The following is a 10,851-nucleotide window of genomic DNA, read 5'->3' on the forward strand; positions in this document are numbered from 1 at the left end:
ACCTCGCGAATGAAGGCGCTAGACCGAACTGGCAGGTTGAAATAATGAGACTTTGGAAATTCCAGAAATGTGAAACGATATATTCGATGCAAGTTTATAAACGTGATGGCGATTAATGGTATGCTCACTGTATCACATTAAATATGCCTGAACTACTATGTAACTTTAAGCGATTGATGTTGATGACGATAGCGAATAAACCATGATGCAGAATATATCGTATGAAAACATTCAGCATGAAGGCTCAAGAACTCATGACGGCAAATGACTTGAAGACTGGTGAAAGTCAGCAGCCAGTGCCAGCTGTACGACTTCGAATATAACGAAGAAGACTAAAATGTTCTTTGTTTAGCTTCATTCAATTCACTCGCTGCTTGTTTAAGCGGCGTGTGTTTGTGCGAGAGCCGGCTCGTTATCCATCCGTACATGACCTCTGCACTAAAGACGCCCGGCATTCCCAAACATATGTTGACAATATCTCTGTTGTTTTACCTGCTCAAATACAAGCTCTTGTTAACAAGTCTTTGAGTGCCACTAGCCAGACCACTGACTTTACGAAAATGTGACCTCAGCAGGCGTGTTTCTGAGCTGGCCTGGAGTGGTCAGCATGGCGTGGGAGGTGAGTGACAGAGGCTGTGGCTGAGTCAGGCTGTGTGTGGGTCAGGCTGCGAGCTGCGTGGTGCATAAAACGATTGACTGGCCCCAGCCTGCGGAGACTGCTGGCGTGACTTTTGTGCAGCATCTTTGGGCAGAAGAGAGACTGAGTGAGCTGAACTCGAGGAGCCTCCCAACTTCAGAAGTGGCAATGTGGCACTGGCTGATACAATGGCCTGCTCTGTTTGTGAGGAAAGAACTGAGGGAAAGTCTTTATTTTATGTCTGCCCCAGTGCCCTAGCAGGTTCACAAACGTGGTTGGATGTTGGTGTGAAGAACGACCTGACTGCTGTCGTGAACATTACAGACGCTGTAACATCAGCGGCGACTTCTGGCCGGCGATGAACAACGTTCCCGTGTATTATGAGCCGCGCTGTTTAAACCCCAGCGGTTCACTATTTGGTTGACAACTTCTTTTTTTAACTGTTAGCTACCTACAGGCCGCTAACGTTTCTTTGAAACTGCTGTTCGCTATTTTAGTGCGATGACTCTGGCGCCTGCCTCAATCGCACGTTTATTTCGGTCTTTTCACGGCGCCCGGCGATAATACACGTAGTGAAAGTGAAAGACAATGACATTATTGTGTGTTATTTGTGTCGGCGAATGAAAATATTCTGCATATGCAAAGGTAGTTTTGTGCTCTGCTGTTGAATGCTGTTGGCGACACAACTTCCCTCAAAGAAATAGTTATATGTGATGACCAGTGATGACGTGTGTGTGTGTGCATTTTGAAACGAAGAACAGGTTACAATGACATTGCTGACATTCGTCTATAAATTGAGGAAAAGAAGTCATCACACAGAAAGATGGTGATCTGAGTGAAACTTCTGCTTAACTGCTCTGTTCCTGGGTATCGAAACCATTTGTCATCAAGACTGTAAAAACAATGTATTCTATGCATGCTGGTGTACGACTGAATTATGACCTCTTTTATTCTGCTTGTTCAGAGATCTTTTAATCTCAATGCTTTGTACTTATTTGAATTTAGCATGTAGTGGACTGGAAACCAGTTCTGCACTGGCTGCTTGTATCTGCAATTATCAATCTGACTCATATTACCTAAAATATTATCTGCTGTGTCAATCTGTGTGTAATCTGCACACACACACACACACACACACACACACCTGCATACACTGCACACACACAGACATGCAGCAACCGTAAATGAGACATACCATATTTCAGCTGTAAAAATAATTATAAGTAGTATAAACTAGCAATATACTTTAACATGTAATAAAGCAATATTGTTTACAGATATTAGTAACGCTTTATAATTTTTAGTGATTATCGAATGAACCGCAACTGTTTTAAGCGTTTTTGAAAAAACTATAAAGAAACACTTTATTGATCAAAAATAAGAAATATGAAACTGTAGTATTATATTGCTATTTGAAATATTTTAAGTGTTATGCAAACTTCAGATTTTCGCATTAATCTCCGGTGTGATGTCTGTGATCCTTTCCTGTACTAATATAAAGCTCTGTGACTCAATTTTGTATTTACTTCAATTTTAGGAAGTTTTTGTCGCTACTAAGTCTCATCGTACTTACACACGCGTCAGTCGCCTGCGAAGGCTAAAGAAACCAGCTTTGACACACTGCACAGTTAGGTGGCTGTACAAAGCTGCTGACACACGGGCTAAGTGTTGACCGTATTCTGGTAGTCACTGATGGGGCGTGCTAAATGGTGCTTGTGTGTTGCTGAGCTTTGACAGCATAATCTTTCGTCACGTAATGACAATAATAAGCTTGGGGGCAAGTAATACTCAGTGTGAAGGAGTCCCAAGCCACCGGCTTTTTCAGTGTCTCATGCGGCAAGCTATACAGTCTTCCAACCAGTCACAGCGACCACACACACACACACACACACGCACACACACACACACACCTGTTGAGGAAGGTATGGGTGACCATGCTGCAGACAACCAAATTATTTGAGGCACCAAAAAGAAGCACTTTGTGATTGATGGCTCTGATACGTTGTGCATGAACAGGCTTTCTGAAGATGCTGGAGGAAGACACACATCCCCGGATATGTTTGCCAACACAACCTCTATTAAGACGGAGTGACTCGGTTGTATCGCTACCGACGTGTGAACGAAACTGTTTATGCTGTTTGCTCTTTCAGCGTCACTCGATCGACTTTCTGCATGGCGCCGTGTGTGCTTTGAAATGTTTCAATGACACATCGGTCTTCTGTCGAGTTTGAAATGGAATCGCCATCTCATTTGTTATGACGTGAACGATATGCTGTTTGTTTTCGAGCAGCTCCCGAGAGGTGACCGGACTGGAACGATGTTACGACAGAACTCCGCACCGACTCTTTACGGCGACCGGACAGATGCGCAGCTGAAACGCGCTGTCTTTCACTTTCCTGTTGTTACGTGGCGACTATTACTAGCAGTACGATATCTGCGGGCCACTTGGACGGTCTATTATGCGGGTGTTTTTTTTTTTAGTGACTCGGTGGAAGACCACTACAACCAAACATTGCTCCCTCAGCATTTGGTTGAAAAAATATTGTTGTACTAGCTTCGAAAAAAGGCCCCCGGTTAAAAAATTTTTACTGCTGGAAACGACCACTGACAGGTGAGGTGGTAAATAATTGACCGGAACGAGATTCATTCGATTTGAAGCTGTTGCAATATATTTCACTCGCTATTTTAAGATTTGCGCTCATATCAGCGTGCGTTTATATGAAAGCTTTGATCTTTTGTGCGGATCACCTTTAAAAGCCTGGCGTGAGTACTGGCATGGAAGTTTGATTGAGCAAATAAGTTTGTTTAGATCAAAAAACGAAAATGAGGTGAACAAACGAGAGGCGATGACATCTGAAGAAAGACTATTGAAATGTTCCGAACAGTTCAGGAAATGTAGTATCGTTGCGTTCTGGCACCTTAACAGTTCTGGTCACACACTACACACACACACACACACACGCACACACACACCTGCCACGCACACGCGCACGCACACACACACACACACACACAAACTTTGTAGCACCACAAAACTCTGAACTTTTCCCAGATTAGCTTTAGGACTTTCCTAGATAAAAGTGTGAGTATGTTTGAAAGTAATGCTTTGTGTGTGTGTGTGTGTATGTGTGTGTGTATGTGTGTGTCAATGTACAAAAACAACAGTTGGTCAGAGTCATTCATTATCCAGCACAGCAGACACGATAGAAACAGTTTCTTCTTTTAACAAACAAGTTGTCATATAATATCATGGCTAATGCTTTGGCTCAAATCCACAGAGTAAAACAGATCTGCTAATGAAAACATTAATAAGGTACAATTTTCACCTAAGAAATCTGAGATGTTTACAGTGGACACCAAATATTTGGGCCTGTAAATTTTTAGAACACCCACTGGTTCTGAAAACCTGGAAATATCAGGAATGTAACCATGAAATAGTCATAGAAATAAATTTCCAAAGCGAATATACATTATTCTGTTGTAAAGTATTTTATTTGCTAGATATTGCTCTTTGTGAGTGCTTGTGAATATTTCTCCCCAAACAGTCTAAAGAGAGAAACAAAATATCAGTTATATCCTCATAAAAAGAACATCTGGGCGCATTTACTGCAGGTCCCCAACACGTGCAGTATGAGGTTGTCAGAATGCTGGAGCTTTAGGACGTTTGTCTTTAATCAGAAACAATATAAGCATATGTTTTATTGCCTTTTTTGCTTTTATTTGTTTATGCACTCTCCTAATTGTTAGGAGACCTTATTTTTGAATTGCTCCACTTTGTGAATGACACTTTTTGAAGAGTTGCACTAAATATGGGCCTCTTTGATGTGTATGTGTGACAGGTTACTGAGCCTGACGGTGTATGGTCGTAAACATTGCTACAGACTCTTTCTGAGCACTACAATGAGAGGCGGTGCACTGGGCGTGTGCTACAGAAAGTCATAGACAGCAAAGCACCAGTCGAGACGCCAAACACAGCTCCTCATCCCGAGACATTGAGGTGAGAGAACAAGCGGCGACGCAGATGAACACGACAGCATGTCAACATATATCGAGAGGGATAATAAATGTTGCAGGGACACACGCTTATTTAGAAAGGATGCTTAAAACTTAGCAGAAGTGACAAGACATAAGGCATTTATACAATTTCATATATATATATAATATGGCAGCTTAGCTCCTAAAGACAAGTTCAGGATAGCACACATATACAGACACGGTGTGTAAACCATCTAAACCCCTCCCACCATCATCTTTCTGCCCCACTATATTATTCTTAGTTTGTTGGCTAGTGATTTTACACTTATAGATGTGCTCCTCGGTATCCCGTGTCTCTGGAAATAGTTTTGAAGGCAGCAGTAGCTCTTCAGAATAACCCTGTTGTTATGATGTAATGCCGGCGCTCTTGGATAGATCTGTATTAATAGGATGCTAGTTGCTAGCCCACAGAACTCCCGGAATCCCATTGAGGTCGCAGCATAAACAGACAGACAGACAGGCAGAGACAGGCGTGAAAACCGCAATGGTTGAAATGTTAAGTGTCCGGACCCTTAAATGACCTTGCTGGTTTCTATAATATCTCTTATTGATAAGATAGGCTGTGCATTATATTTTCAATATAGTCTTGGCTAAAAATTGTATGATGACCGTACAATACAATCAGCTCTGTTTTGGTGAAAATGTTGCACTCTTAAGTTTATATATGTATGTAATATTTATTTTAACTCTCACAAACTCATACATACATACATACAGCATACTCCTGGTTACTGACAGGAAGTCTTGTCACGTTTAACTGCTCTTAGGTTGGCTTATTATGTCTGTTACATGCAAACATCCCACAACAAACATAAACTGCCCTGATTCATCTTGAAATGTACAAAGCAGCTTCCATTATACACACATACACAGAGCAGACCTTGACCAGAGTTGTCAAGTCCATCTGTAAACTGAAATCTGTTTCCCTTTCATTTATCCCCTCGGCGTTTTCTGAAAACGCAAGCATTTCCATGTAAAACATCATTTCATCATTTCATTACGGACCCCATAACAAAGTGTTCATGTGTTTATGGGGATATAATGATACACAGAGTCTTGGGTTTATTTATATACCAGCGAGTTTAATTGACCTTGCATTGCTTTATGTGTGTTGTTTTGTACAGGAGAATAAATTCAATCCAGAGGTTGTAGAACACATCTACTGAACATAATCCCATCCTGAGGTACACGCAGAGCCCCCTATGCCCCACTGCTGCCTTTCCCCTATGGCAGCCTGCACCACACACGTGAGTCAAACACACTTACATGGCATGTATCACATATACACACACCACTGCTCATGTAAAGAACATTTCAATGAACCAATCAGATTAGACACACCCTCTTTCCACAACCCTGCCATTTGGTGTGATCATGGTCATCAAGCAATATATTTACCTGTCAAGCAGAAGCAAAGCAAACTCGGCATCTGTTTTCAAGTGCTTTGAAGCTCTCAGCTTCCTTTAAAACCTTTATGAAGAAAACCTGTATTGATGTGGAACTATTACTTTATGGAATATTGCTGTTTTAAATGCTGAATGATTTAAAAGTGTCATATCCTGAAAATCAGACTTTTTCCATGTTTGAGTGTTATAATCATACCTGCGGTTCATCTGCCAACCCAGAAAATGTCAAAATGAACAACCCAGTAATTGTTTTGTAAGCCTTTCTCTGCACGCTTGTGAAACGAGCCGCTCCGATTTATGTTTTTAACAGAAACGCAGTGTATTTGACATTTTCAATACAAGAAGACTTGATCTTGATCAAATATACCTCATGATGGCAAACAAATTTCACAATTTCTGTACAATACTGACTTGAATGTCGCTTTGGCTATCTAAGCTGTTCCTTTGCAGCTCTACAAATTAGTCATAAATAAGTTTATCTATCTTGCTCTCGGCATCTGGTTTACTGTGTATAAAGTCAAAAGGCAAAAAAGCACCTGATTGGACAAACAAAGATTTTTATTTGACCATTTACAGAGACATGGGTGTCATGTTCCAGGACAGTTATTGAATAAAGTCTCAAGTTTGAATCTTTATTGACTACAGTATACACATTTTAACATGCCTCCTCTCACTTTTCTTTATAGATATGGCAGGCAAAGGCTACACTTCAATCCGTGAAGAGGCGGTGAGGCTTTTTAACTGCCTCCAGCAGTTAGAGTCGCCCATGAGCCCATTCCTCTCATACAGGGATCCTGCAGACCTGCCTCGACCTCCGGCCGCTCCGAGATGAACTCTACTGCCAACTTATTAAACAGACCAGCATAACCAACTCCAGTGTCCAGACTCAGCCGAATCCGCAGCTCAGATACTGGCAGCTGCTCACCTGCATGAGCTGCACCTTCCTGCCCAGCTGCAGCATACTCAGATACCTACGTTTTCACCTGAAGAGGTGCGTTACGCACATCACAAATCTATATAGTGTACACTTAAAACCCACCAGCCAGATCTCAACATGCACACATAAACGTTACCTAGAAGTCCCCGAGTATAAACACACACAACAGCCTCCGGTCCTGCGGTCGAGTGTGTAGGAAATATGGGCTGCCTGAGGTTGACTGGATCGGAAAGTGCACTTCCTGTTCGCTCGTTCTTTTCCTCTCCCCGAGGGGTTGGGAAATGACACGATGCTTTCTGCATCCCATGGCTAATTGACTCTTAAAGTACTGCCAGGCCCAGAGGATAGACAGAAAATAAGAGAATGGCTAAATAAACGAGTGTGCCGTGAGGAAATGGTGCGCTGACCACAGGGCTTTGATTACAGAGGCGGCTGGTGTAATGGAAACGGACGAGTCTCTGTTCTCCCGAGGCCCCCAGACGCTTCCCGCATGTGTTTACTTAACACAAATAGGGCCTCTGCCGTGCATGTGATTACAAAGTGTCTGACACTACATATCACAAATAGACAAACTAAAAAAAGAGGCCACACAAATTCTCTCCGATTTTTTTTTGGAGGGAAATTTTACGGTTTAGATGCGAAATTATGTAAATGGTCCTAAAGTCCTTTTCTTTGGCTATCAGGGTTCAGAGTTTGAGTGTGGACCCGGGAGGTGGAGAGCTGCGGCGTCTTCTTGGCAGCCCAGGCTCTGGAGAAGACTCGCGGCCGGGAGTGTGTGCCCTCGTGGGAGGAGATCCAGGGGCTGATGGGAAGGCAGGAGATACTGTGTACTGTGCACTACCCTGGACCAGGCTGCTGCCAGATACCGATCACCTCGCACACCACGGCTAATGAGGTATTGCATCAACCATTTCCTCTACAGCAGGGGATGGGAACTTTAAGCCCATATGCCACCTTTGGCACACAAAGGATTAATCATTAGCATGCAAGTAATAAGAACCAAACAGACATATTTATTTAAGTGCATTTATTTATGTAATGTTAAGTTCTGTTTTTGCTATTACCCTTCCAGAAAAATGCAAGATTATGTATTTATTTATTAATTTTCTCTGTTACTTTAACATTTTACTCTCGTTTGAGCATTTGTTGCTATTAGAACTAAAATAATTACTTCTGAATCAGTTGTTGTTCTTTTATAAATATTAGATATAAATATTAGATGAAAAGCTTATGCTTCAGAACTATGTGACTTTAAGTTTGGGCACTTAAATGACTAACAGTGAAAAGTGAACTAAAACTAAAATAGAAATAAATTAGAGCTAAACAGAAATATTATACAATTAGTAAACTAATACAATGAATAAACTGTAAAAATGAAAGCTAATTCAAAATAGAAATAAATACTATAATAGTTTAACAATTAGATTTTTTCTCTGTCCAGGTCGTGAGGAAGATGGCGGAACGCCTGGCTGCAGGACAGCCAAACACGCTCGCTCTTTTTCGAGCAGAACTCGTGCTGGGAAAAAAAGCTATCGGGGCAACACAATAATTGCAGATGTCATCACCAGGTTTGAAAAGTAAGCATTTTGATTATATATCTTCAACCTGTTGTAATATGTGTAATACAACTAATGTACTTGATCTAAAGTTCCACAGCACTATAGTTTATTGTACATGGTACCATGTTTTTTTTTTGAACATTTAAACAATAATTATACTATGGTATTTTTAAGTACTATGTAAAGATCATGTAGTCAGCACCATGGTATTTGTCAAGTTACAAAGATCTTACCATCCATGATAGCGCCACAGTACAGTACAGTGTGCATCTGTGTTTTCATCATTGATTGATTCACTTTCCCAGCACTTTAGCACAGTTTAACCAACCCCCCACCGAAACGCACACACACACACACACTGTGAGAATGGACAAGCAGCTCTTTATTAGTATTCAGTGTTCCAGTAGGCATCTCAAGGTGAGGCTGATGTCATTAACTCATGTGGAGGGAGAGATAAGCCAAGCCAGCCAGAATTCAAGGCATCTGCTTTATTCTGGGAAGTGTGTTTGTGTGTTTTTGCTCGTCGCAGTGCCAACTCTTCCCAGAAGTGGGTTCATGGACACACGCCTAGGCTTTCTCTCACACTCATACGTGTGTGCACACAAACAAACCCGCTCGTACAAAACTGCTCACACAGCAGAAAAAGTTTAGCAAATCAGGGTGAGTCATATGTTTCGGAATGATGACACTGTTATGGTGATTTTAGTTGTGTGTTTAGGAAGCGTTGGTGGATTTAATTTGTTGCCGCCATGCACTGCCTGACAAACCTCCTGAGTTACTTAAAGACTTATAGTTTAAGACAAATACATAGTTTTAGGGTGCTTGTGGGGGGTTCTGCATGTTCTGATTCACATGCATTTTCCATTAATGAACCTCTATCTTTGTCTTCCAGTTTGTCAGCTAAAGATCCAGACTCTGACTGCCAGTGCAGACTCTGCTTTAAACTCTACTGTCTGCTGGACACCGACAACATCAGTACAGACAGTATTGAGTACCTCTTCCTGTATGAGCAGGTAAAATGAGACAGGCAGAGACGAGCAGAAATAAGAAAGCTAAATTAGGGATATGAGTCATTTTATTTCACGGCAACCATATATGTCATTAGATTTAAATGCTCTAAATAAGGTCTTTATATCAAAAATTTTGACACTGTAGAAATTTTATGATTCTCATCACCAGTATCAATATCACCGAAACTACCCCAAAAAAAGAGCTCACTGACTGAAGACAAGTAAACAGTCAGCGGGTGAATATGAATTAAAAACTGAATACAAGCAATAGGACAAAAAAAACTACAGTAGAACAAATAAATTAGAAATGATACATTCATTGTATAAAATAACCAAATGTATATAAAAACACTGCAAATTCTTGTCCTGTATAAATTAAATATGTATTTATTTTTATTAAAGCTATATAAGCTATTAACTTCAATGACAGACAGCAGGAATATTAAGACAAAGAAACAGCAAATATAAATATAAAGCAGCAAATATAACTTCAGTATTCGGTCTTTGAGCTCTCTTTCACTGCTGAAAATCCCTTTGGAAAAAAAAAAAACTAAAACTTTTATGTAACCGCAATAGAGAAAATCTCTACCAGTTAATCGTGTCCACAGTTATTCCGCCCACCCTTAAGCTCAATTATTGAAAATCATGAATTTTTCAACATTCATGCTGTTAATGAACTGAATTAAATTGAATTGAGTCTTCAGTAGAGCTGTTTATCGCTTGTTTTATGAGAAATTAACTTTACTTATAGTAATGGAACATTTAAAACTGGGATTTTCCAATTCTTCATCTCTGTTTGTTTAATGCCGACTAGTTTCACACTTGTGTGGACCGATGTGTGTATAATGTCTTTATCAGCCGAGTGAAAAGCAAACATACAAACACAGCACACTAGTGAACTCTGTAAACTTTCCCTCGATTGACTCCCTTCTCCCTCTCTCTATGTCTCAGTGTCATGAGATGGTGGTGCGAGGCCAGCTGCCGGCCTGCGAGGATGACCTTCTGTCCCTGGCAGCGTTGAGACTGCAGTGTCTGCTGGGAGATTTCAGCGCCCTCTCGCCGTACCCGCCCTTGGAGCAGCTCTTTCCCGCTGAAGTGGTGGAGGCCCGGGCCCTACTGGCCCCTGTCGATCCTCCTGGCTGCCCTTCGTTCCCCGGGGGTCTGCTGGCTGGGACGCTGTGGGGACACAAGCGGCGTCAGGAACAGGACCAAAGACTACGGGCCAGACTAAGGGAGGAGGGAGCTGTGGTGATGTCAGCCATTTTGG

At 41.5% G+C, this 10,851-nt stretch overlaps 1 pseudogene; it reads left to right on the forward strand.

The window, feature by feature from the left end:
- Positions 1-607: 607 nt before the first annotated feature.
- The window catches only part of LOC122341322, a 13,785-nt pseudogene continuing 3,541 nt past the window's right edge, over positions 608-10,851 (forward strand).

Source organism: Puntigrus tetrazona, chromosome 3, assembly GCF_018831695.1.
Source record: "Puntigrus tetrazona isolate hp1 chromosome 3, ASM1883169v1, whole genome shotgun sequence".
Lineage (NCBI taxonomy): Eukaryota > Metazoa > Chordata > Actinopteri > Cypriniformes > Cyprinidae > Puntigrus > Puntigrus tetrazona.